Raw genomic sequence first — 25,678 nt, forward strand, 5'->3', positions numbered from 1 at the left:
CGAAGAAAATTGGGATTATCTTGGTATAAAAAATTTTGTGGACCCGGAATGACGAAGATTTTTACGTAATTTAATCTGCTTGATCTGATTCTGCAATAAATTTGGCCCATAGTCCCCTCAAACATTCATAAAATTGCAAAAAATCGATAAAATAGCAGAAAATTGCTGCTGAAAAAAATGGGAAAAAAATCTTTTAAAAACAATTGAATAAATTTCTTGTATTTTTTATTAACAAAATACAAGATTAGGATCCAAGAATGTACACAAATTGGATTTTTAACGGTTTTTCGAGGGTATTGTACTGTTTCATTCTCAAATGATCTACGACGTGGATACCTCTTCTTCCACCTTTTCCTTCATTTAGTAAAAATTTGCCATCGTGTTGGGATTCCCACTTCTTCGATGTGCAGACTTCATTTCATTGCATGATCGCTTGTACCTGCAACCAGGGCATCTCCTCGGGGTGACGGTGGGCAACAGAACCATCTGGCAGACTCCCTGGGTTAACGGCGTGTGTGCCGTCATGGCAGGTACAAGTGATAAGTACTTTACGATGCAGGGATTCGGAAATCCAGTATCAGCGTCTGGTCAGGGTGAGAAAGCAGGCCCGCAGGCGACGTCATCCAGCGACTGCAGCTCTTCAGTAGTGGGAAACTTGAGACTTGAATAGTATACTGGAGAGTATACAATTACAAGAAGCAATTCCCATCGATGCAATAAGAGTCCTGATCTATTTTGTTACGTTTGTGGGGAGTTTGAAACGGTAAAAAACCGCAGAACGTTTTCAGATAGATTAAAATGAAATTATGAAGAATGCTTTTGCATTCAAATTACAAATTTGGATTCGGCCTGGGTCCCACACTTTATTTGTGGTCGATGTAATATTATGTTGACACGATGAGAAAAAACCAACACATAGAGAAAACTTGAAATTCACAATTCCCATGAATTCTAGGCGTCATTCCGAAACCAATGAGCTATCGCACGTAATTTTAAGAGCAGTATCGCTATTTTAGACCATTTTGAGCTTATCGACTAGACTAGTGTGTGTTTTTGTATATCGGTATCTCCCTGGCAAAAGTGAAAGAAATTCTGATATCGTACAAGCGGTGAATATTCAACAAGTCGCTAGCCCGATCGGCCATGTTTGACGCGACCTGATTTTATTGAGTTCCTCATTATTTTTATTAAACGTTATCAGTGATCTGCGATAGTAGTGACTGAGATACAGACGTACAATTTTATTCAAGCTAAGTTTTGAAAATTTTCCCAGTCAGATTCGTACCCCCGTTTTATCAGGATTTGTGCAGGCGATTTCCCCGCTTCTGACGTCACGAAATATATATATATAACATGCCAGGTCAGCGGCACCTTAAGGGCTTACGTCTTGGTTTACCGGTAAAGAATGAGTTTCTACGCAGAACCGGCCTTGCTATACTACTGAATACCTTCCTTAATATTTACCAAACGTTGGATTGCGGATTTTTTTGTTGAATCAAAATTGTTCAAGCGCTAAAGTACACGAAAGGGGAATGCACGATCGTATTTGGTGATGAAGAGGCAATCGGATGAATGGAAACTGCTAAATTCAGATATACAATATACCATACGCTGCTTTCCGCTCATGCTAAGCCATGGTACCTCCTCGCAACAATAATGTGAGGAAGCTTGTAATTATTAGACGTGAATCGGTTATCTGCTGAATACAGTGGCGTTAATATATTTTCTCCAAGAATAATTTAAATATAATTTTTTTTAATTTTACTATGCTCTTGTATTTCTCCTTACCTGCAACAATTCAATTAAATGATAGTTTGAAATCTTCTGAATTTCCAAAACTTATAAATGATCAGAATTGATGCTTTCAGCAAAGGCTACAGCAAGATAAGAACGATGAAGTAATTTATTTCTAATTATAACCTATTTTTATTTACCCTTGAAATATACATCACAGATCTTTTATCAATAAGAAAAGTATAATGCGATTTTATTCTACTACCGAACATTCAGATTGGCGGTTGGCGATCGCACGAAGTGCATTAAAAGAAATTCAACAAAGCGCGTGAGCCGACACAACATCTTCTACCGTGAAGAGATGCCTTTGGTTCATCTCACGAAAATATTATCGCATATTTCTTGCCTCTCACGATAAACTTTGATATCTATCATGGTTTATACGTTTGTACATTTTGAGAGTTTACATTCAAGTTCTACATATATCAATATAATCGATACCCGGAGAGCCGAAATGTAACAGTTCATAGGCCAATCAATAGAGATTTTTGCGTGACAAAAATACTATTATGATACCGACTCTGCCATCAAACGAAAGACAGACCGTAGTTATATTCTGTTAAATTCAAAACCGACGAAGCAGTTTGCGCTCTGAATGAACGAATTGTAAAGAGTCAAAAGGCGAAGAAAATAAGCGCTGGAAAAACTCGATCGGGTCATTATTAACGAAGAAAAAACATTAACAATCTACGTTTTTTTTTGAAAATTAATGACGCTGCCATTTTTCAACATGTGGTGTAAGCTTTCCGCAGGATAGTAGTGACTGATTGGTACTTTGTGTGTGCACGGCTCAGGTGCTGTCGGATAATTGGTTTTTGCAGAATAGCAATTGGAATATGCGGTATCTGTGAGGTACCTGCGTATGTAGACGAATGGCTGATTGTATAGACTATTAAGCCGATGTATTGAGAGAGGGGGTCAGTTCGTCTCGAAGCAGCAAACTAGACACCACTAAATAAAGGCTCGCACTATTTACATACTGAAACTCTCTTTCACCGACCCAAATCCCGTAACTCCAACAGTGGCGACGAGGATATTGGACATAAATTGATTGCGTGTAAAATAAATGATAGGTACGAAAATTAAAGCAGTGTTCACCGCGGAAATTAACGGGTGCGCAATTGCTGACCAATATACGTCGAAATAAAGGCAAGCAGGTTGGAAATGAATGAGTGGACTGAATGTTGGAGATGTAAAAAAGAAAGTGGAATCCAGAACAACAAAGTGGGTGTATGGACTAAATGAAGAGTCGTTGCTAAAAATTTGTGCACAATACGGACTAGAAGGATCCAGTACAACTTTCATTGATGAGTTAAGGAAGACGTTCGCTACGTTCGTAAAATCGAAACAGCTTTCGAAAAAAGACGTAGGCGAAAGTTCAAAAATTTCTGTAGTTAAAAATACATGAAAAAAAAATCGAGAAAAACAGCTACGAAATGGCAGAGTATTCAAGTCAAATACAACCATGTCAAAAAGGTGGTAACTGGTCATTATTCGAAGAACAGTTCGATGCCTTCATCGAACTAAACGATGTAGCTGAAGAAAAGATAACAACTCTACTATTGACAAGGTTATTGACAGCCGTGTTTAAAGATTTGAGAGCGCCGTGTGATCAAAAGCCGTTATCTATGAATTACAAGGATTTAGTACAAAAGCTAGGAGACCACTACATACGTGTAAACCAACACTTACACTGTTACGCGCTTAGGGAACGTAAACAAAAACCAGGGGTGACGATCCAAAATTATGTTGTCTCACTGAGAACGATGGCGCACGAATGCAAATTTGCGAGCACAGAGATAGAAAGTCATATCAAAGATCAACTAATCTCTGGCGTGAACGGCAAATTGATGCAATATGAATTAATGAATTCATCAAAATTATCACAGGCAGAGTTGGTCGAAATGGCCAAAACGATTGAGATAGCGGATGCTAAGGTCAGTGGAGTGGGAAGCAACGTCATGACGCACACTCAACCATCAATCGAAAACAGTCTACATGTGATCTTCGGAAGACAGAGTAAGGACACATCAAGAACCACTCAGAAGTTAGGCAAGCACGCATCCACGCAGAATAAACAAGCTAGAGCTAGAACTATAAGCGAATGTTTCTGCTGCGGAAAGGATAATCACGTAAGATCAGAATGTTCATTGAAAAATAAATTTTGTAGCGAATGCGGCCAAAAAGGGCATATATATATATATATATATGTATATATAAAGTGTGTAAAAATTATAAAAGTAGATTTACTTCGCAAAACTTTGTAAACGTTGATAATGAAGATTCAGATTAATCAGAGCAATCCGATCAATCCGAGAATTCCGATGATTCGGAACTATCGAGATTTACCAGTGACTTACTGCAGAGTGCAGTGAATATTATGAATGATGTAAGCGCGGAAACGCCGGAGATGGTAGAAACTCACACGGAAATACTAATTGTAAATGATAAACAATTGAAAATACAAGTAGACACCGGTGTGGCAATTTCATCCATCTCCGAAGCGTATTATGAAAAATATTTCGATTGTGTACCACTTAAACCGACAGGGATTCTTCTCCAATCTTATAACAAACAGGTTTCCGCCATTGGCGTAATTAGAGTACGAGTATACGTAAAAAAGGTACCGAAGGCAGAACCGCGGAATTGAGTCTGTATGTAATTAATGGAGGAGGATGCCCACTTTTAGGTTGAAATTGGTTGCAAAAATTAGGCATGTGGCCTATGAAGTTCGAAAATTACGAAAGACAGAAGATGAACATAGATAATGTGTTTAATCTGGAACCAAATGTTGAAAAAGAAATTGCAAAACTAAAGAATACGTTTCCAGGAGTGGTTGCACCCAGATTTGGAGCGTTTACGAAAGGTAACTTGAAATTAAAATTACAGCCAGGCGCAACGCCTGAATTTTTGCAACCACGTAAAATCCCATTGGCTTTGACAGGAAAAGTTGAGAATGAAATTGAAAGATTGGTTGATGATAAAATAATCGTTCCAGTCGAGTATAGATAATGGGGCAGACCCGTCGTACCAATATTGAAAGCGAAGGCGCGATACGTTTGTGTGGAATTTTAAGGTCACATTGAATAAATACTCGTGCGTAGATCATTTTCCTCTGCCTCGTATGTAGTGGGTGTTTGAGATCGTCACAGGAGGTGCCCAATTCACTAAACTTGACTTACGACAAGCGTATCAACAATTGCCTCTGGACGAGAAATCTCAGAAATACGTGGTTATAAGCATACATTTGCGACTGTTTAAGTATCTGCGATTGCCGTATGACATTTCAACGGGTCCAGGTTCGTTCCAACGAAAAATGCAACGATTGCTGTTGGGAATAGAGGGTGTCGTTATTTTTATCGACGACATATTAATAACAGCGCCAAAGTTCGAAGAGCATCTTGCGAGACTGCAAGAAGTATTGAGACGCTTAAATGACGTAGGTCTTAGAATCAAGTTTGGAAAATATCAACTTTCACAGCCAGAAGTAAAGTACTTAGGGTTTAAAATCGATAAAAACGAAATTTATTTGTTAGAAGACAAAATTGAAAGCGTCAGAAATGCACCGCGTCCGCAGGATGTCTCGCAACTTCGCAGTTCTATTGGTTCTATAAACTACTACGCACGATTTATCGAAAACTTAGCGGTAAAACTACATCCGTTATTGTAGGATTCATGGATGTCATGGGTGTGTTTAGAATGTATTTTGGTTTATTTAACGGTTGGTTATGAATATGACAAATTCACGAAATTCGTTATGTATACATATAGCATTCAGTATCTCATGGGTGGTAATGTCTTTATGATCCGAGGCCCGCGGTCCGACTGCCGCTCGCGTCTCCCTCCCTCACGCTCCCGTAGCTCGGGCCTCAGGCACGTAGCCACAGGCCGGGGACCCACTCCCTAATTCGGCCATTCCTGACGATTCTCCGGCCTCCGGAGTATAAACTCCGAATGGTTCCATTTGGTCTGCCGCTGACGTCGTGATTTGAGGACCTTCCCCATCGGTACGCCGAATCACCTCATAGCGGTCATTGCCCTTGACCTGCGATATTTGATATGGCCCGAGATATTTATTTTTTATTTTTAGTCCCGGCCCATACTGCGTCCTCTTGATGGCCACCAAATCACCAACCTTGTACTGGGTGGCCGGTTTGCGGTTTCGATCATAGATCGCTGAATTTTGGCGATATTCTCTTTTGCAACAGCGCGTAAGGCTTTCCGTTCCTCGTCGAACAGCGATACAGCTTCCTTTTCTAGCAGTGACAGCAATTCGGTATCCTCCTTTTGTCGCATCTTCACCCCGCAGAGCACTTCGAAGGGAGTGGTTCCTACGCTCCTTTGGTAAGTGCTATTTATTGCACTCTGGACCTTATCAACGTGACGGTACCACTTGTCCGGACATTCACGCGCAAGCTTTGTAAGGACAGGAATAATTATTCGATTGATGCGCTCGACTTGACCGTTCCCTTCGGTACCCCTGTTGTTATCATTAGGTGTTCGATATTCTCTTCCATACAATAATCTTCAAATTCATTCGAGGTGAACGCTGAACCGCGGTCACTGACGATACGCTGCGGGTTTCCGAAGATCCTCTGTTGCGTCTTCAGTCTGTCTAGTACTTCCTTCGTATTGGTTGTTTTCGTTGGGTATATCCACTCGAATTTTGTGAAGCCGTCGACAACAACAAACAGATATTTGTACAAATTTTACGTCGCCGTCATCGGCCCAAGATGGTCGACATGGTACGTAGACAAGGGCACGTCGCCCTTCGGAATGGACATAAGCCCTCCTTCATTCTTGCCGCGCTTTCCTTCGGCCAATACACACGGCACACAGCAGCCGACGTAACGCTCCAGTTTTTCGGTTGATTTTGGGATATAGTACTCCGATTTGATGCCTTCGAGCATCTTCTTGACGCTGAAATGCCCATTCTTATGTGACTGACGTATTACGTCCTGCTGCATGCTCGTCGGCAACACGACTACGTTTTTCTCCCCCGCTCTCTTCATCAGGATTCCATTTTCACATATATAATCCTCGTATGGCTCCTTCTCCAAAATTTGTTTAATTATCCGCAACCTCTCTTCGCCTTCTTGTTCCCTCCGGATCATTGCCGTGATTTTGTCTTCGACTGAGCGCGTCGACGTGTTTGAGGCGAGTCCCCGCGCGGTGCTCAACCTCGTACTCGAACTCTTCGAGCATTAAAGCCCATCTTGCGACCTTCGGAGAAATATCCATCTTGCCTAGCGTCTTTTGCAAAGCCGAGCAGTCAGTAACTAGTTTAAATTTTACACCGAGTAGGTACACTCGAAACTTTTTCACAGCTTGCACCACCGCGAGAGTCTCAAGTTCGTATGAGTGCAAATTTCTTTCGGCGTCGGACGTTTTGCGACTCATGAAATATACAACGTGAAAACGATCTTCACCGTCGTCTTTTTGCAAGAGAGCAGTTCCGTAGCCCTCTATGCTCGCATCCATATGCAACTCCGTCACTGCGTTTGGTCGGTAGATCCGTAATATCGGTTCAATAGTCAACATCTGTTTCAGTCGTTCGAAACCTCGTTCCTTTTCTGTGCCATAACGGAACCTCTGATTGTTTTTCAATATTTCGGATAATGGTTTTGCGATTTTGGCATAATCGCGAATGAATTACCGGAAGTACCCCGTTAGACCGAGAAAACTCTGTAACGCTTTTTTCGACTTCGGCGGTGGGAAGTCCTTCACTGCTTTGATCTTTGACGAAGAAGGGTTGACGTTGCCGTTCTCGATCACGTGACCGAGGTATTCAACGCGTCTTTGTAAAAATGCAGACTTTTTCCAATTGATCGCTAGCCCCTTATCAGCGGTGACCGCGAGTGTCTCCTTAAGGTTGGCTAGCGCTTCGTCTTCGTCGCGACCGGGTACGATCAAATCATCTACGTACGTGAACACCACATTCCGTCGGCTGAGATCGTGAAACACTTCACCGATAAATCGTAGAAACGATGTCGGACTATTGCACAGCCCGAACGGCGTTTTCAAAAACTCGAATTGTACACCTGGAGTCACAAACGACGTGTACTTCCGACTTTCCGCGGATACCGGCACATGGAAGAACCCGTTCTTCAGATCTGATACCGAAAATACCCCGAACGTTCGCGAGCGCGCCGATACGGTCATCGATCAGCGGTATTGGGAACCGATCCCTTGTCATCTTTTTGTTCAACTGTCTATAGTCGATGCACACCCTATGTTCACCGTTTTTTTTTTTTTTTATACGATTACGATCGGATTAGAATATTTGCTCTTGCTTCGCTGAATGATTCCCTCGCGAAGCCATTCGTCGATCTGCTTGTCTAGAATTTCTTTTTCTTTAATTGCCAATCGTCGCAGCCTTAGGCAAATAGGCACTTCGTCTGGCAGCACTATTTTCGATTCTACGTCCGTCTGCACGTCTTTCTGCGGCGTATGGCTTTCAATAAGGCCTTCGATTTCTTCGCGATATCGTTCAATAACGTCCACCGAATTCACTTCACTACATTCTGGTAATGGTAGTTCGCGCAACGGGTCGCGATTGCAGCTTCCTCCCTCGTCGTCTTCTTTCGCGATACCCTTTCTCTCATCTTCTGCCCTTGTCAGTTTTTTTATCGTAACGTGACCGCCTCGAATGTTTACTTCTATTTGTCTCGTCAGCTCCTCGCCAAGTAACATCGCGTGACTCATCGCCGAATCGGGTACTACGTACGCCTCGGCACTGCACGTCTCACCGTGGATCACCATGTCCAACCGAAGTACTCCGTCGGGCTTCACCAATGCATTTTCGAAACCCTGGAACGTACTTGTCGTCGGTCGTAGCCCGGACTACCTATCCGCTCATATTCGCTGCGTCGAATCATCCTTCGATCCGTACCCGAATCTATCATTGCTCGTACCCGTACTTTATTTATCACTACGATAACCTCGTCGTCCGTCGCCAACTGCTTGATCACATTCACTGTGTTTGTTTTGATGTCCTTCTTCGCCGTCGTCTTCTCGGGTTCATCGCACTTCGCGGCGATGTGTCCAAACTGATTGCACCTAAAACACTTCGGGCCCTTATCCTTGTCAGGACAGTCCCGCGCAACGTGTTCGCTCGAACCGCACCCGAAACATCGTGACTCCTTATCGTTGGTTTACTTGGTTCTCTTTTCGTCCTTTCCTGGTTTTTTCGGTTTGCTTTTCGTCTGTTCCTTTCGTGGCTTTTCGTCAGATCTCTCCTTCATACGATCGTAACGTTCGAGGTTTTTTCTTAACTCGGCAATCGTACCCGAACTGTAGAGGATGAACTTACTGTTTTCGTCGGCTGCTATTCCAGCGATTATATATTGAATCAATGCTTCTTCCTTCGCTAGACCCTGATTGGCTATCGTGTTCATGGCGTACACGTATTGTCGCGGCGTCTCATTGGCTAGTCTTTTACGCTCCACCAACTGTGAGTGTATGGTAGCACTGTTGAGTTTCGTTTCAAACTCGCGTACGAGCTTCCGTTTCATCACTTTCCACGTCTTAATGCCCTTTTGTAGCACGATGTATTGTTTCGCTGAATCGCGTAATAGTTTTTTCGCGTAGATTACTTTTTGTAAATCGTTCCACTCTAACAACGCACTCGTATCCTCGAATTCTTCGACCCACTTTTCAACTTGCATTTTGTCATCTCCCGGAAAAAGTGACGTATTCCCTCCGACGTCTTTTATCGTGAACATGCTCGCGATACCGCGCAGATGCCTGGAGTCCGCGCGCACGTTCTCTTGCGGCACAACGATGCGTTCGTTTCGAGGCTCGTGATCGATTTCCGCGTCGCGATCGTGATCACGCTCACCTTCATCCTCACCTCTATCTTAGCTGCTTGCGTCCGCCTCTTCGTAGCTGTTCCTCACGACCGCCTGTTCATCAGATTCGTCATAACTGGAATCTTCCTCTGTTGTGCTATCCTGATACTCTCTTAGTCGGTGCTCCAGTTCCTCCTTCTTACCCGTCGTCGGTAAGTTCAGTTCCTGCAGTTGTCGTCTGAGCTGAGCTACAGTTACCTTCTCTACCGGCTGCGGAGGTGCGTGAACTTTCTTGATTGCACCCGTGGACGTTCTGTCCACGCCCATGCTAGACACGCTCCTTGCTCTAGCGCCATCTTTGCCACGTTCGTCTGGCCCGGCGTCGTCCTTCCTCGCCTGCTCCTTTGTGACGCCTTCTGCCATCTTTGACGCTTCGCTCGCCTGTTCTCGGCTTGCCTTTTCCTCCTTATCTCTTTTGTTCGTTGGGGAATTTTCTATAACCATTTTTGCACGTGTCACCACAACTGTTTCACGACTGGTATTACTCTCGAAATTATGCGGCTTAACGACCGAAAATTGTTCGACTTGATTACGATCTTCAGAGTTTTACGCGACTTAGCAACCGCACTACGTACTATGTTTCGACTTTTGTTTACCGATATTTCCACTTTGACTCCACGATCTCGGTCGAGCCCCCATATGTGGGATTCGTGGATGTCATGGGTGTGTTTAGAATATATTTCCGTTCATTTAACGGTTAGTTATGAAAATGACAAATTCACGAAATTTGTTATGTATACATATAGCATTCAGTATCTCATGGGTGGTAACGTCCTTACGATCCGAGGCCCGCAGTTCGACTGCCGCTCGCGTCTCCCTCCCTCACGCCCCCTTAGCTCAGGCCTCAGGCACGTAGCCATACGCCAGGGACCCACTTCCTCATTATATACCTGTTCAGAAAACGGAAAGTTCAAACGGACCTCGCAGTGTGAAGAGGCATTCAATAATATCAAGTGGGAATTAACATCAGAGAAAATGTTGATGCATTTTGACCCGGAGAAACCGATAATAGTAACCACCGATGCGTCACCATATGGTGTAAGTGCCGTACTTTCGCCCAGAATTCACGATGAACTGGATCGACCGGTTTGTTTCGGGAGTCGAACATCAACTGCTTCCAAGAAAAACTATTCACAGCTGGACAAAGAGGGTTTGGCAATAATTTTCGGCATAAAAAAATTGTTTGAATATTTATATGGATTTGAGTTCACATTACAAACAGATAATTTAGCAATCGCGCGAATTCTTGATGCAAATAAGCAAATTCCCGAAATTGTCGCCGCACGACTTCAGAGATGGGGAGTTTTTGTCTCAACTTTCCGTTACACGATAAAATACATTCGAGGTAAAAACAATTACGCCGATTGGTTGAGCCGCCTTCCAGTTAAAAATGCTCAAACGAAAGAAAACATAGAAAATGAACAGATTTCTGAAGTAATAAATTACACATACTTGAATCAAATAAAAGATTATGATTTTGTGACGCTTAACTGGAAGGTGGTAAAACGTGAAACCAGGAGAGAGCTCTTCTGAATAATGCGTTTCGTTGTTACATCGACGGGTGGCCTGAGAAGCCACCCGAGGACGATAAAATGCGCCCCTTTTGGGAAAAGAGAGATACATTATCGGTCGATAAAAATTGTTTATTGTGGGGTCATCGAATAATTATACCAACGTCAATTCGTCCAATGGTTTTACACGAGCTGCATCACAGTCATTTTGGTACTACCAAAATGAAGACTTTGGCCAGATCGTTTGTTTGGTGGCCGGGATTGGACCGCGAGATAGAGGAGATAACGCAGAAGTGTCTGCCCTGCGTAGAATCGAGAAAAACCCCCCCAAGATACCTCTCACAACACCGTGGCATAGAATTCACACCGATTTTTCAGGTCTGATACTCGACCAAACGGTATTAGTAATCTTGGACAGTCACTCGAAGTGGCCGGAATCTTTCGTGATAAAAAACATGAGTGAAAGCGCGACAATAACAGTTTTTGAAGATAGTTTTACGCGTTTTGGACTTCCAGCACACTTGGTGTGGGACAATTTTGCAACTTTCACAGGAAACGCGTTCAAGCAATTTGTTCAAAAACGAGAAAAAAAGCATAGTACCTCAGCCTCTCCTCACCATCCTGCAACAAACGAGGCGGCAGAAAATTTTGTCGATATGTTCAAAAGTCAAGTTATATGCATTTCTAAGTCGGGAGCCACTATACAGGAAGCAATACGCATATTTTTATTTGATTATCGAACCACTCCACACGCGGCCACCCAACAAACACCGGCTGAGTTAATTCTTGGCAGAGAATTAAGAATTCGATTTTCGTTACTCAGACCACCGCTTACAAGCGAAATCATTCATACACACCAAACACGACAGATCAAAAACCATCGTGGGGCTCGTGTAGTCAAGTTCAGGGTGAGAGACGCGGTTATGGCTAAAGATTACAGGCGAGCGAAGGAGTCGTAGGCTCCAGGAGTAATTGCAAACGAAATTATGCCAGGTGTAACGTATGATGTACAAGTAGGAGATCAAACCTGGAAAAGACATGTTAATCACATATTAGCGCGTAGCTCGCAATTAGAGAAACAGCCACTAGCTGATAAATCAATTATACCCACGGACATTGTTCTCCGCAGATCCAAGCGTATTCAAGAACGCAATAACAAGTAGGTTATAAGATTTGACTAGCGATATAGAAAATAACTTATTATAAAACGGTTTTATAATGAATGGGCAGAACAGAGAAAGATATACGGTACTTAAATTAAGCATTGATCAAGAAAGCCGTAAAATATGAGAAGCGATTATAAGAAACATGCGAAATACAAAAATTGTAATAGTTATCACATTACCAGAATTATCAGAGATATAATAAAGGCAGGGAATTATTAATTACGAGGTAAATTCAAAGAAACAGGTCAAGTAGAGAATTATTATAAAATATAGAAACTAACAGATAATACGTAGTCTCTGGTTTGCGGTAAGTGCGAGAAGAAAGAGAGATAATATTCGGTACGGTAAAAGATAATTTCGGGATTAAGGCAAATAATAATTATACTAATAATTATAACGATAAATTAATACTCAAGAGAATTAATACGCTACATACGACAAACCAAAGAGACTACGGACAACTACGATCAGCGGTATTAGTGAAGAAAATAATGAAAAAGATGTTATTCGATACGGCGCAATACTCCAAAGTCAAAAGAACGACGGATGAGACCGCGCGGCGATGTAAGATCGCTCACGCGGTACACTCACTAAGATATATCAATCAAAGATAATAGGTAAAGAAACAGTTATGAATTAATCAGAAAAAGTGTAACGAAATAGTAATGCTCAATAGCTAAGGTAAAAATTGATAACTTAACAGAACACGCTGCTATACAGCGATATTAGATATTTAGGTATTCTAGAAGAGAGAGAAAATAAAATAAAGCAATAGTTACTAACAATGCGTAAGTAAGCGACAACCAGTCACGAAGTTACTTGCAATAAGAAATAGAAAGTGATGAGATAAGAAATAGTAGAGAATAAGGTACGAGCCCAGGTGGCTTACGCAGACCAACTGCAAGAGAGAGAGAGATAGAGATACGATGTATTGCAAGTAATTTCCTGTGTGTATGCGTATGTATGTATATATGCATACCCATGGGGAGCCTATAATTAAGCAAGGGAGGATGCGGTATCCGTGAGATACCTGCGTATGTAGGCGAATGACTGATTGTATAGACTACTCAGCCGATGTATTGAGAGAGGGGGTCAGTCCGTCTCGAACCAGCAAACTAGACACCACTAAATAAAGGCTCGCACTATTCACATATTGAAACTCTCTTTCACCGACCCAAATCCCGCAACTCCAACTTTTGATGCACTATCTTGCAGCTTGCCTCGATGTGTCCAAAGTTTTCGATTTCAATTTTCCATACAGATTTATATAGAAGTATAGTACTACAAAACGTGTATTCTTATTTTGCGTTAAATGCTGCGAAAGACTCACTCTGTATACGCACTTCCTCGTATCTGCCAGCCTATCTCGCTGAGAGCCTGCGATACAACCTAAAAATGACGACTTGATCAATTTTTGAAAAAACGCTCATTTTCCAGTTTTTCTTTGTTAATAATAATGTGATCGAGTTATTTCAGTGCTAATTTTTTTCGCCTTTTGATTCTCTCTAATTTTCTTATCCAGAGCATCAATATTGCTTTGTTAGTTTTGAATTTACAAGCCAAAAAACAAAAAAAAAGACGATTTTTTGCTTTCAAATGCTTATAAAGAATTATTGAATGATAGTTCCGAGTAGAGTTCATAACAGAATATTGCTAGGGACTATCTTTCGTGTAATGGCACAGCCGGTATCTTAATAGTATTTTTGTCACAGAATTACTCATTTTCTGTTCTATTGATTGGCCTATAACTTGATACTCTCTTTACCGCAAGTAACTCCATGACTAGCTAGCCTCTTTAATCTTAATGGCAATTGCTAGTATCTTCGAATTTCAAGTGTAGCTGATTCTCTGACGGTTTAAGTGAGAATTATTACCAGAAATTTTTCATCTCCTCCTCGCACTTTAGTACTTAATCGTGTGATTTTCTGTTGCCTTGCCTTTGTTTTGTTACTTGTAGCTCATTTTTTGTGTCTAATTTGCCAATCTCTTTGTATCCAATACCTCAATTCCTTATTCAATATCACTATTTTGTTTAATATTGTAATTTCTCCTAACGTGTCTCGCACGATTTTTACGCTTACGCTTATGTACCATCTTTTGTGTCTTATAATTATCTTAACACTGCATTTAGTGTGAATATCTCAATTTACCTTTAATATCTTATCTATAATAACTGAGTTAGTTAACCCGTGGAACTCCGAAAACCCTAAGTATCGCACATGTAGCCACAGATTGATCTAGTTTGTGACATCAGTAACAATATCGTAGAGAATAACTTGATGATTGGTTATGCTCGTATTTATCGTTGATTATACTCTCTATAGTTAACTCTCTCATGATCACATAAACCGATTACCTACCGCAAAAGTAATGCAGCCTGGATTACTGCGTGAAATAAAATTATCATCAATGATAAATTCATTAGATGTCGATGTATCGTATCGTTTATCATGCAATATCTTAATTCGCAGTCTCGCAATCAAGCAGCTTCAAAATTCGTGCATATCCGTCGATACCGATAAGTTTCTTTACCAATATTAACTTGAACTATCGCAATAATATGGTTAATGAAGTAAGAAGTAGCTTGGCATCCGATTTCTCACACTTTTACTGTTCCGTTCGCTTATTGTATTGATTTTCTCCATTGAAAATAATTTCATAAATTGTTATTGCATGCTAGTCATTCATTACAGATTATTTTAAACCTACTGATTGTTGACTATCGAATCGGATCAAGTACCGCACTGATACCTACTCTTTTGCTTATTGCACTAATTTATCTTACTGATATGTTCAACTTTTTTTCTCTGAGTGCATCTAATTTCTGCTTTTCTGCCAATACATTACGTACTATTACCGTGATACCTGCTTTCATTCTGTGCTTTTTCTGGCTACTGCCAGTCGCTCTACCAGTATTTTGTCTATCTGACTTTGTTGTGCAAAACCGTCACAAGGTTTGTTTTATCGTTTCTGTTATCTGTTCTTTTTCCTAAATATTGACACAATTGCACCCTGCACCCAATATTACCTTCACTCTTGCCAGAATTAAGCTACGCCGTAGAGTAACGGATTAATTGCTCTCGCCTTAGGTTATCGTATCGCAAAAATTAGTCAATTGACGTTACAGTATATCATATGGCAGATGTATTTCACTGTCTGGCCTTTCAGTTGGCACAGTTATGAAAGTTAACTCGGTTATAATGGTGCTGGTTGGAAGACAGTATATAATATAGATGAGAGATCATACAATAGTATTTAATGTTTCGATCAACTTTTACATACACATGTAACTCGACCTGGCTCGCCGATTGGCAAGAAAGTATCACACAGTAGCCCTGTTATTCATACAATTTGTGTTGAGTCCTATGGGTTGTCATCCTATGGGTTGGAAATTTACAGGCTGACAAAGGTTGACAAATAATTACGTGAACACTATCCATGGTGTTATATATTCTTCGAGTCATAATTTTGAGTCTGAGCATGTATAAAATGTATAGTGCTCTATTTTACGTAATCTATTCTCCTATCTATCCTAAAAAATATAACATTCTTTCTAGATTTTGGGTACTACAATTTTGACTAAATCAAAATTAGTGTCATGTACGCATGGACAGTTTATCAAATATGTACGGCCAAACGCAAGATCAAACACCGGTATCCTCCGCCGCCATGGTTTTCCTGAATGTGGGGATCCACGCTGGTTTCCTCTTCGCAAACTCGACGCTTCCTTGTATTTCTTCGTGATGTATCGGTACTCTCATTGATGTTTGTCAATTCTGTCCATTATTTCTTTCTCCGTGTCAACCGTACGTCGCAAAATAGAAATAACAAAAAGAATAAGCTAAAATCTTATGGCAAACTCGCTAAAGTTACCTCTCACAATTAGTTGACTTTAACCCTGATTTGGACCATACAAAATTGGGTTAAATGGAAAAAAATTCATTATTCAGTTTTCTTTTTTTTTAATTCCATTTATTTTAATTGGATTTAAAATTCATCACACGTTTAGAATGTATAGTAATTGATAAATCATGTATCGCTCGTTACTTCCTATCGCTGTTTTGTTTAATCTTCAATTCCATTACTCGGTGCCAGTTTGTATCCAATCGGCTTCTGCGCGTTTGTTCTAAGGTCAACCCTCTTCTTACTCCACTACTTCCACCAGAATAATTCAATTTTCAATGAACTCACTCCGGGACTTGAGGGCGTTGCCTATGCCGCGAAGAGCGCGCGCGAACAGAGACTCACGATTTTCCTTCTCATTTCCTCATTTTTGTAGATAATTAGGTTCTTAGGGGGTTATTTTGAAGGTAAAGGATAGATCTGTGTCGCTTCTTTTGCCGAATTTTCGATTTCGCTTTTAAATTTGCGAAAAACGTACTTGAAAGTACGTTATCTTTGAAGTGAGACACAGTGAACAGTGAATTTTTTTTCGAGATTCGGCGAAAAAGGCGATACAGATCTATTCTTTATCTTCAAAATGACTCCCTAAGAATCTAAGTATCTTCAAAAATGAGGAAATGAGAAGGAAAATCACGAAGCATAAAACAGCAAATTTTTCGCGCAAAAGGCGGGCGGCTGCTAGCGCCACGACCGCGTTGGCCGGCGACCATGCGAATTACGGGCGATGAGAGTAGACTCAAACCCCCCCACTACAATTCCCCTCGTTCGAATCCTCGTCGCTCGGCACGTGGATAGTGTTCCGCGCTTTTCTTTTTGCTTGTGTTTTTCTACCGTGTTTTTTATTATTTCGAGTCAGTATTTATTCCCGCGATGGCTAAGAAGAGAAGGAACCTGTCTTTGAAGAAGGAGAAACGACCCGGCATAAAGATTTTGGCAAATTTCAGGAAAAAATTAGGTAAATCGAATTATTTATATGATTGATGTCGCATCCTCTCCGACTTCGAGATTCAATCACTTGAGTACAAACAATCGCAGGGCTTTAATCTAAGAAGGTACTTTCAAGAGCCGATATTGCTGTTCATGATAGCAGTATAAATTCATTCTCAAGTTTTTTATACATACGAAAATATAAACTAGAATGCATTGTGACGTGTGGTATTAGCCCGGTTTGCATTAGTCGCTAAAATATGTCATCAATTTGTTACGTGTTCAGGTTAAATGATCGAAATCACTATTCGGCAATTTGCATTAGTGTTTACACTTTGTCGATCATAAGGAATATTCTCATCACTTATTGTGACTACCTAAGTGTCCAAGGTAAAATTACAAGGTATCTGGCAGAATTTTCCATACGAAGTAAATACGGCGCGTACGTATTAGGCCACTAAAATACGCGCGTTTTGTTTTTAGAAATAAACTTGACGTAATTCTGGGGTAATCATACATGCATACTAGGGTGGGCCAAAAAAATCGACTATTTTTTTTTTCACTTGGTACTCCGAAAATTTGGTTGGTCGAAACCTCAAAAACATTCTCTCCAAGTATGAGTTCTTAATTTTAATAGGAAGGTCCTCCGCCTCGCAGTTTTCTATTTTTTTTTTATGGTGAGGAAGGAAAATACATATCTCAGTATCTACTATTTATAAAAAAAAAATGTGTATTACATTTTCGTAGGAAATTGATTTCTCTACAAAAAAGGTCTCTCACAATTTTTTTGTATATTTTGTATACCTCACTGTTCAGAAGATATTCACCGTCAAACTTCAATGCACACTATTTTTAACAGTGGCGTTAGTTACACAAGACAAACAGACGAAGCCATAGGATTTAAAACAAACATCCTCTCGATTGAAACATTTTACGTATAACTTGTGAAAAAAAGTTCTAAAATGTTCTCTGAACAAACGCCATAAAAATAGTTAAGAGCGTGATTGGGATTTCAAAATATAAAAAAAAAAAAATTTGTAAAAATACTAAAAAAATTTATAAATTACGAAAAGTTTTTGAAACAGAGAAATTCTATAGTTGTTACTTCGACGACAGAAACTGAAATTTGTACAAATTTTCCCGAAGCTCACGAATTAAATTGAAATTGTTTGAACTATTAACAAAAAACTGTTAAAAATAGTGCGCATTGAAGTTTGACAGTGAATATCTTCTGAACAGTGAAGTATACAAAAAAATTGTAAAGAACCTTTTCTGTAGAGGATTCAATTTCCTACGAAAATATGATATATGTTTTTTTTTTATAAATAGTAGATACCGAAATATGTATTTTTCGTCCTCACCAAAAGAAAAAAATAGAAAACTGCGTGGCGGAGGACCTTCCTATTAAAATTAAGAGCTCATACTCGGATAAAATGTTTTTGAGGTCTCTACCAACCAATTTTTCGAAGTACCACGTGAAAAAAAAATAGCCGATTTTTTTGGCCCACCCTAATGCATACATTACCTACAAAACAGCCACCTACAAAACTATCATCAAATCAGATACTACTGCCAAGTATAATCTATTTAGAAACCAATGATGATTTTGATATACTATAACTAATGATGACAAAAAAAAAAATTGAAATCCGAAGAAAAAAAACAAAAATTTAGATAAAAAAAAAAAAAAATTGGAGTACGTGGTACTTGGTGGGCCCATGTTTATATTGCCATTACAACATTGATATAGCTCGACTTGTATTTTCTTGTGCTTGTTTCGAAAAAGCCCGCCATATACCACTATCTCCAATTTTTTTTTTCAATAAAAATAATTTTTTTTTTTTCAATTTCAATTTTGATTTCAATTTTTTTTTTGTCGTCATTAGTTATAGTATATCAAAATCATCATTAGCTTCTAAATAAATTATACTTGGCAGCAGTATCTGATTTGATGACAGTTTTGTAGGTGGCTGTTTTGTGGGTGGCTGTCACATTAATATACTTGGCGAAAGGTTTTTGCACCAGAGGTGCTTTTTGGGGATATCAGTACTTTTTGTGGGATTTCGCTTGAACATTTAAAAATTTTGCTCGCTCGCTGCGCTCGCTCGATAGATTTTTGGGATACAGAATTAATATTTGAGACGAAAATAATCAGTGGAAAAGCCAAGTTAGAGTTTTCTCATAATTACATGTATCAGGTCCAAGGTCTTCTACATATTACGAATAGGAAGTGGTGCTATTTTATAGTTTGGACGCCAAAGGGATTGATTTTTGATAAAATAAAACGTGACGATAAATTCTGGGCCGAAAAAATGGAGAATAAATTAGCGGATTTCTTTTACTTTTGTTTGTTACCCGAGATCGTAGATTTTAGACGCGCCCGATAACTCTCAATCCGCGAACCCTTCAAATCATCGAAGCTCAGATAAGGCCGCGCGTAAGAAACAGTAAATTCACGACCGACAGACGACAAATAACTGTAATATAAATATATGTACACATGTACATGAATATAATAGCTTTGTATATAGCTTACGTGCAATATTTCTGTGATTTATGTTTAGTTAGTTATATGTATTACTGTGCTAAAAATTTGCTAGTCATATCGTTATAATTATATATCTGATTATTCATTCCAGGAGTACTTTCTGCAGTCGGACCAGACTGCGTGTATACCTATATATTATGTAAATATTCTATAGCCTATTTTTCAATTACTATCTGGGACCTGCACTTGTGACGTACTACTTTCCATAGTTTGCGCTTTATATAGAATTTATCTAGCCATATAATGTATACAATGCTCGATGCTTTGTTATATCAATTTTCTCTATCAAGATTACTGTCATGTTTCACTTATACTGTTTCAATTTAATTTTTATGAGATCCTTCTCATATAGATTTCGTGATTATGTTTATTAAGTTTAAACGAGTTTAATTTTACTTTTACCATTTTATATTATTTTTTATCATTTTGTATTTGTTTGGTGCAAACCCGATCATGGTTGGGAGGTAGGGACGGGTTAGGCGGGTCTTTGTTTGCTAGCGACCTCCAAGTCGTGAGACCTGGGAGATTGATGATATTTTCGTTGTTATATCATGAATTTGCTCACAGCTATTCGTTGCATTTTCAATTTAAAATGACCTGTGACGACGTCTGGCCGGTATTCGTAAATAGTTACGTATTATTTTCGAGACTGTATTAGGAATAGCTCTCATCCGATCAAGCTTTGCTTTGAGCTGACTCAAGACAGTCCTACAAATCAAATCTGACTATGAATACCGGCTATTAGACTATTACCAGTCACGTGATCGCATTGCGTAGAAATACAGACGCCGGCGAATATAATTTTCGTTGAAATATTAAGAATGTATATCTATATCAACATACGTATAAGGAATTCTACGTCACGTCAATCGAAAAATAACCTCGTATTTTTTCAATCTATTCATACTTTTTTCACATGAAATAAAGGTAAAAAGAATCGACACGCATTTTGGTGTTCGTCCGAATTATGTTTGTTTTCGAAAGTTACAAGACAATCATTCAATTTTGATCCAAAAGGAGCTCGGATATATCCGGTTCTATTCGACGTAAAGACATCATTTACAGTGCATTCGGAAGGTGAACGAATAATCTTTCATAAAAAAATTGCAATGTTGAACATTATTGAAAATCCCAATTTTTATAAACAATTCAAATGTTCGACGATTTTTACCTCATTAATGACAAGTTTTCGAATTATAAAAAAAATAGTTTCGGGTTCCTCATTAAATTCTGTATTACTAGTAAATTTTTCAAGTGGAATCTGAAAGGAGTCTACTTTTTTTTTATATTATTCATCAGGTGCTGCGTCGTGCCGAGCGCGATACACTGGGCTGTTTAAAAGTATTTGAAACCGAATGCCCGTGAGGGGTGGAAGAGGCTAGCCCGCGTCACCCGCCCCACTCCGGCGACAGCTCGGTTGCTCCGTCTCACTTGTTTCTTTACCCTCTCTCTCGCCACGGTTAACGCGGGAAGCGGAGTAGCCCGCGCTTTCTAGCTAGGCAACGCCCTTAAAGGAAAAGAAAAATCCAATTATTTCATAGTGGAATGATTATTAGGGCTAGAAAAATATTGCATTAATATATTGAGTAAATGAAAACGATCAACTAATATTCATGTAGCCCCCATTCAAGTCTACCATACAACAACACACCTGAATTCAACTTTGTAGCTGACTGCTTGCAAATTAGTCCTGTGAAGACACCGTTAGACTAACCCGGCACTATACGTTGTCCCTTTTGCTACAGTTTCAGTGTCCTCCGTAGCGGTTTTTTTCAATTTTCACTGAACAGTCAGACGAACGTCTGGCTTTCTTTTACTCTGTTAGTGCTTTCCATTCAGCCTTACGCTTTCATCTGGCATCTCGTTGCTGGCTCATCTTTTTTGCAATATCTGCCACCTTTTCAGACCTCACTGACATCTTTGCCTTTTGAGCATGGATATTGAATCGCTCCCATATTGAACTCAGCAACTGCGGTTGCTACTGTAGTTTTCACTGCACTCTGATTTGTGACCATCTTGTACCTGGTAATCGATAGCCAGTCCAGTAAGGATGTCGATGATTATTCCTACTGCATATAACGATGTAAGGCCCCGTTTGAGCCACATACCGTCCTAAGATACTGCGACATCAAGTACTACCCCGCTATCTATTAAAGAATCTACTACTTCATGCGCTTCTAACTTCTTAGTCTCTGCAGTCAACTGGTCCACATGACTTTTGAAGCTACTGACACTCATGCCTTTCATACCCATTACAGTACAGAATTTTTCTATACTTGAGTGCCTTAGTCCAAGGCCGATCATTGCATTAACTACTTGCTCGTTTGTTTCAAAGGGTGACCTTGTTGAAGTGTCATCGGTTCGTGGATTTGTGTAATTTTCACTAATTTTATAACCGCAGCTGTAGCATTTGACAAGTGAGTGCTGATTCGATTCATTTTGAGAGGCAGATCTCATCCAAATTCACGTCGGAGTAGTTTAAACCACAAAAAAATATTTGTCACAATTCTTCAAATCTAAAATCATTTGAAAAATAGCTTGGAAAATAGCGAAAAAAACGCATTCGCGGGAAACAACTGTTAAATCATAGGTATTTTCATTGTGTCATTCATAAATTCACCCACTTACCAACTGGCTGAAATCATCAACTCATGATTGAAAGCAAGTCCTTTTGTTCCTAAATCAAGAATCAAAGGCAGTTTTACCTGACTTCAAAAAATTAGAGGTTTTCAATTATCCACAAACTCAGTTTTGGTATCCTCAGATGTAGTTTCACTTTTTAATAATGTTCCATTAGATTTAGCAATTTGAGCATTTAAAATATGATGGAATTTGTTTGCTCCAAATATATCTGTTCAATTGGACCAACTGTTAGTTACACTCAACCTTTGTTTTGATGCGTCAATTTTCAAATTTGATAGCAAAACTTATGCTCAGACCTTTGGTTCACCAATGGGGTCGCCGCTTTCACCGATGTTAGCGGATCTTGTTATGGACGATTTGGAATCTCATTGCATCAACCAACTTCTATTTGAATTGCCTTTTCATTTTTGATACGTTTGATAACATTTTAGCAACAATACCTCTGTCAAACATTGATGCGTTAGTCAATTGTTTTGATGAATACCACCAGCGGTTACAATTCACGTACGAAACTGAAAACTCGGGTCGTATTAGTTTTCGAGATGTATGGATTATCAACGATGATTTCACTATTTTGACAGATTGATACCAAAAGCTAACATGGTCTGAACGTTTTTTAAACTATGACTTACATCACCCGAGAGCATACAAAATTGGCACTATAAACAATTCACTGGATTGATGAATTAAACTGGCAGATCAATGTTTCCATGATAAAAACTTTGCTACAATCAACGAGGTTTTGTTGAAAAATGGTTACCCTTTATCAGTTTAAAAAAAAATCGTTGAAGTGCGTTTGGACAGTCTAGTTACGCAATATAACAATAATAACACAATGTTCTCATTGCCAGCGGAAAGATGGAAAAAATTTGTTAGTATCCCATATGTTGCGGGCCTGTTAGAATCTCCGAATCGGTCGCTTAGTAAATATGATATTCAATTTGTAGGAAAAAGTGTTAATAAGTTACGTTCTGTGTTTAATTTCGGCAAAGATAGGCTACCGAAAGGAAAAAAGTCAAATTTGTTATACAAAATTGACTGTAAAAATTGTAAAAAAAACTTTATATAGGAGAAACTAGTAGATATCTTTCAGTTAGAATTGATGAACATAAAAATAACATCAAGGTGACGAAGACCACTAACAGCTTTAACCAAACACAGAATTGAATTTGATCACAATTTTGACTACGAAAATGTCAGTCTTTTACGTCGAGAATCGAACTATTATGAACCCATTTTATTGGAGATGTATACCATTACAAAACGCCAAGATTCTGTAAACCTTAGACATGATGTCGAAAATCTTAGTGACATCTATATTAATTTGATTACCGATCGGATCTAGTGATAAGTTATCGATCGGGTGATCAGATCAGTTGTGTTCAAAATCAATAGCATAGCCCATCTATCTTTAAATTTATAAGTAGGGTTCTTCCTTTGTCTCATTCCGCCGACGCCGGTCTAAAAGCGCGCACGTTATTTCTCTGTTAGCCGTTGAAATCAGTTTTTGAAAAATTTAATTAGGACGCATAGAGTCGTGGAAGAGAAGGAAAAAGAGGGAAGTTATAAAACGACTTAGTCTCTCTTCATACATATAACTATGGCCTGATACTGGTTTCCCTCTTTATGTTGATTTAAAAAGAATTATTGTTTTAAGGGCAGTCGTTACTCTATCTTATACCTTATTCTTTTAGAATTAAATTTCAGAAGTTCTTCTATGATTGATCTTGTCCGATTTCTACAGTTTTTTCGAAAGATAAGTTCATCGATAGAAAGTTGCGGTTACAGTTCCAGAGCACGAATAAACTCCTCCTTTAGTTTTTTTTATTTTTTTCGATTATGTATTGGTTTTTTTATGTTGAGTACTTTGGACAGCTGGTCACATGGTAAGACCATTTGTATATACATTGTAACGTTCTTTGACATTACGGAAATAAAATATGGATCCGCGAGTTTAATTATCAAGTTAAAATCAAAAGCGTGAATAAAATGTTGTGAAAATGCTTTAATTGCGTAATATGTGTTTCTCGTTTAAAGTCCGAAACAAGACTGTTTTTACAATAATGTTGGTTGACGCAGCAACCTTATTCTTTTAAAAGACATAAGAGGTTCATAAACGTCTTTTATCTATGATGACTACTAGATCATTAAAAAGAGGGCAAAACGGGTGATTTCACCCTTTTTAACAATATATATGTCATCTAAAATTAGAAAAAGGTCTACGTTCAAACTGAGGTCAGCAAATAAATCTCTTAGTGTTGATTCTTCAAAGAACAAGATTATAAATTTGTTGCACGTTTTTGTTTAATAGTGTTATGGACACAAGAGACGTTTACTATGTGTACAATATTTATAAATAAATTGAAACCGTTTGAAGACGACGTCCACAGTAATAGCATAATATACGTCTGCCCCAAACTCCTGTTGGTTAGTATATAATAACGTTTTTCTGTTATTTTTTATTTTTTTTTTGAAGTTCTATGCGATTGTACAAATTGTTAACAAAACAATAATTCTTTGCTTTATTGTCTGCATAGAATAAAATTGTTTCCCTGAGGAGGGCCCACAGAATGGGCCGCAAACACGGAAAAAACTGGTGTCTGTATTTCGACGTTCCCTGACCTATGTACATATCCAAAAATTTCTCCGAACGCATAGAAATTTTCATACCTAGATGGTTAGAGTCAGAGTTTGGTTAAAGTATACGTCAAAATAACTGGTACGAGAGTTATCCGCAATCTTACCGACCGATGACGATGCACAGGCAGCTCGTTAACTTCGCTCTCTCTTATTTTCAAAAAAAAAATGGAACAGATCGACGGAGTTCCGCGAACGTTGCTATTCAAATGTTTTTATGGATCGCTGATCACGAACCTGAAATCAGATTTTGAAAAATTCCAATAGCAAACCCATTATGACGGTAAGAAGTTGAAAAATTTCTTAATCGGACCAAAAAGCAAGTTAAAGAAAAATATTTCAGAAATTTAGAATTTTTCCCAGGTGGGGGACGGTTCAAAGAAGATTTTTCTGTAAAAAACCACAAATCACTTTTTAGGTCATTTTTGACAAAAATTTCATCGAAGTCTCCCATTCACAGATTTTAAAATTAATTTCAAAGTCCATCGATGAACGGGCATATTTGAATGTTTGATCGCGATCCAGATCTATTTGCCGTGACATCTTGCTTTTATCATTAAAGTAAAGGTTTACTTTTCACTCTCTTTATCGGTTCTGAGAAAATGTATTGATTCCTTGATCAACGTGCGTCTCATTATTCCGAAGCAGATCAGTTTGGGGAAATCCATATACCGACAAGTTCCAATAAATTGTTCAATA

The 25,678-nt window shown here is 39.0% G+C and overlaps 1 protein-coding gene and 1 long non-coding RNA gene across 2 annotated transcripts in view; one reads left to right on the forward strand and one right to left on the reverse strand.

The window, feature by feature from the left end:
- LOC124186843 (regulating synaptic membrane exocytosis protein 1) overlaps nt 1-25,678 on the forward strand; it is a 1,552,625-nt gene that overhangs the window by 513,766 nt on the left and 1,013,181 nt on the right. The window lies entirely within an intron of this gene.
- Nucleotides 1,946-24,326, reverse strand: LOC124186848. Its single transcript, XR_006871734.1, has 3 exons — nt 24,249-24,326; nt 6,314-6,319; nt 1,946-1,956 (listed from the first exon to the last, which is right to left on the reverse strand). It is a non-coding gene; the product is annotated as an uncharacterized LOC124186848 (long non-coding RNA).

Source organism: Neodiprion fabricii, chromosome 7 (genome assembly GCF_021155785.1).
Source record: "Neodiprion fabricii isolate iyNeoFabr1 chromosome 7, iyNeoFabr1.1, whole genome shotgun sequence".
Taxonomy (NCBI): domain Eukaryota; kingdom Metazoa; phylum Arthropoda; class Insecta; order Hymenoptera; family Diprionidae; genus Neodiprion; species Neodiprion fabricii.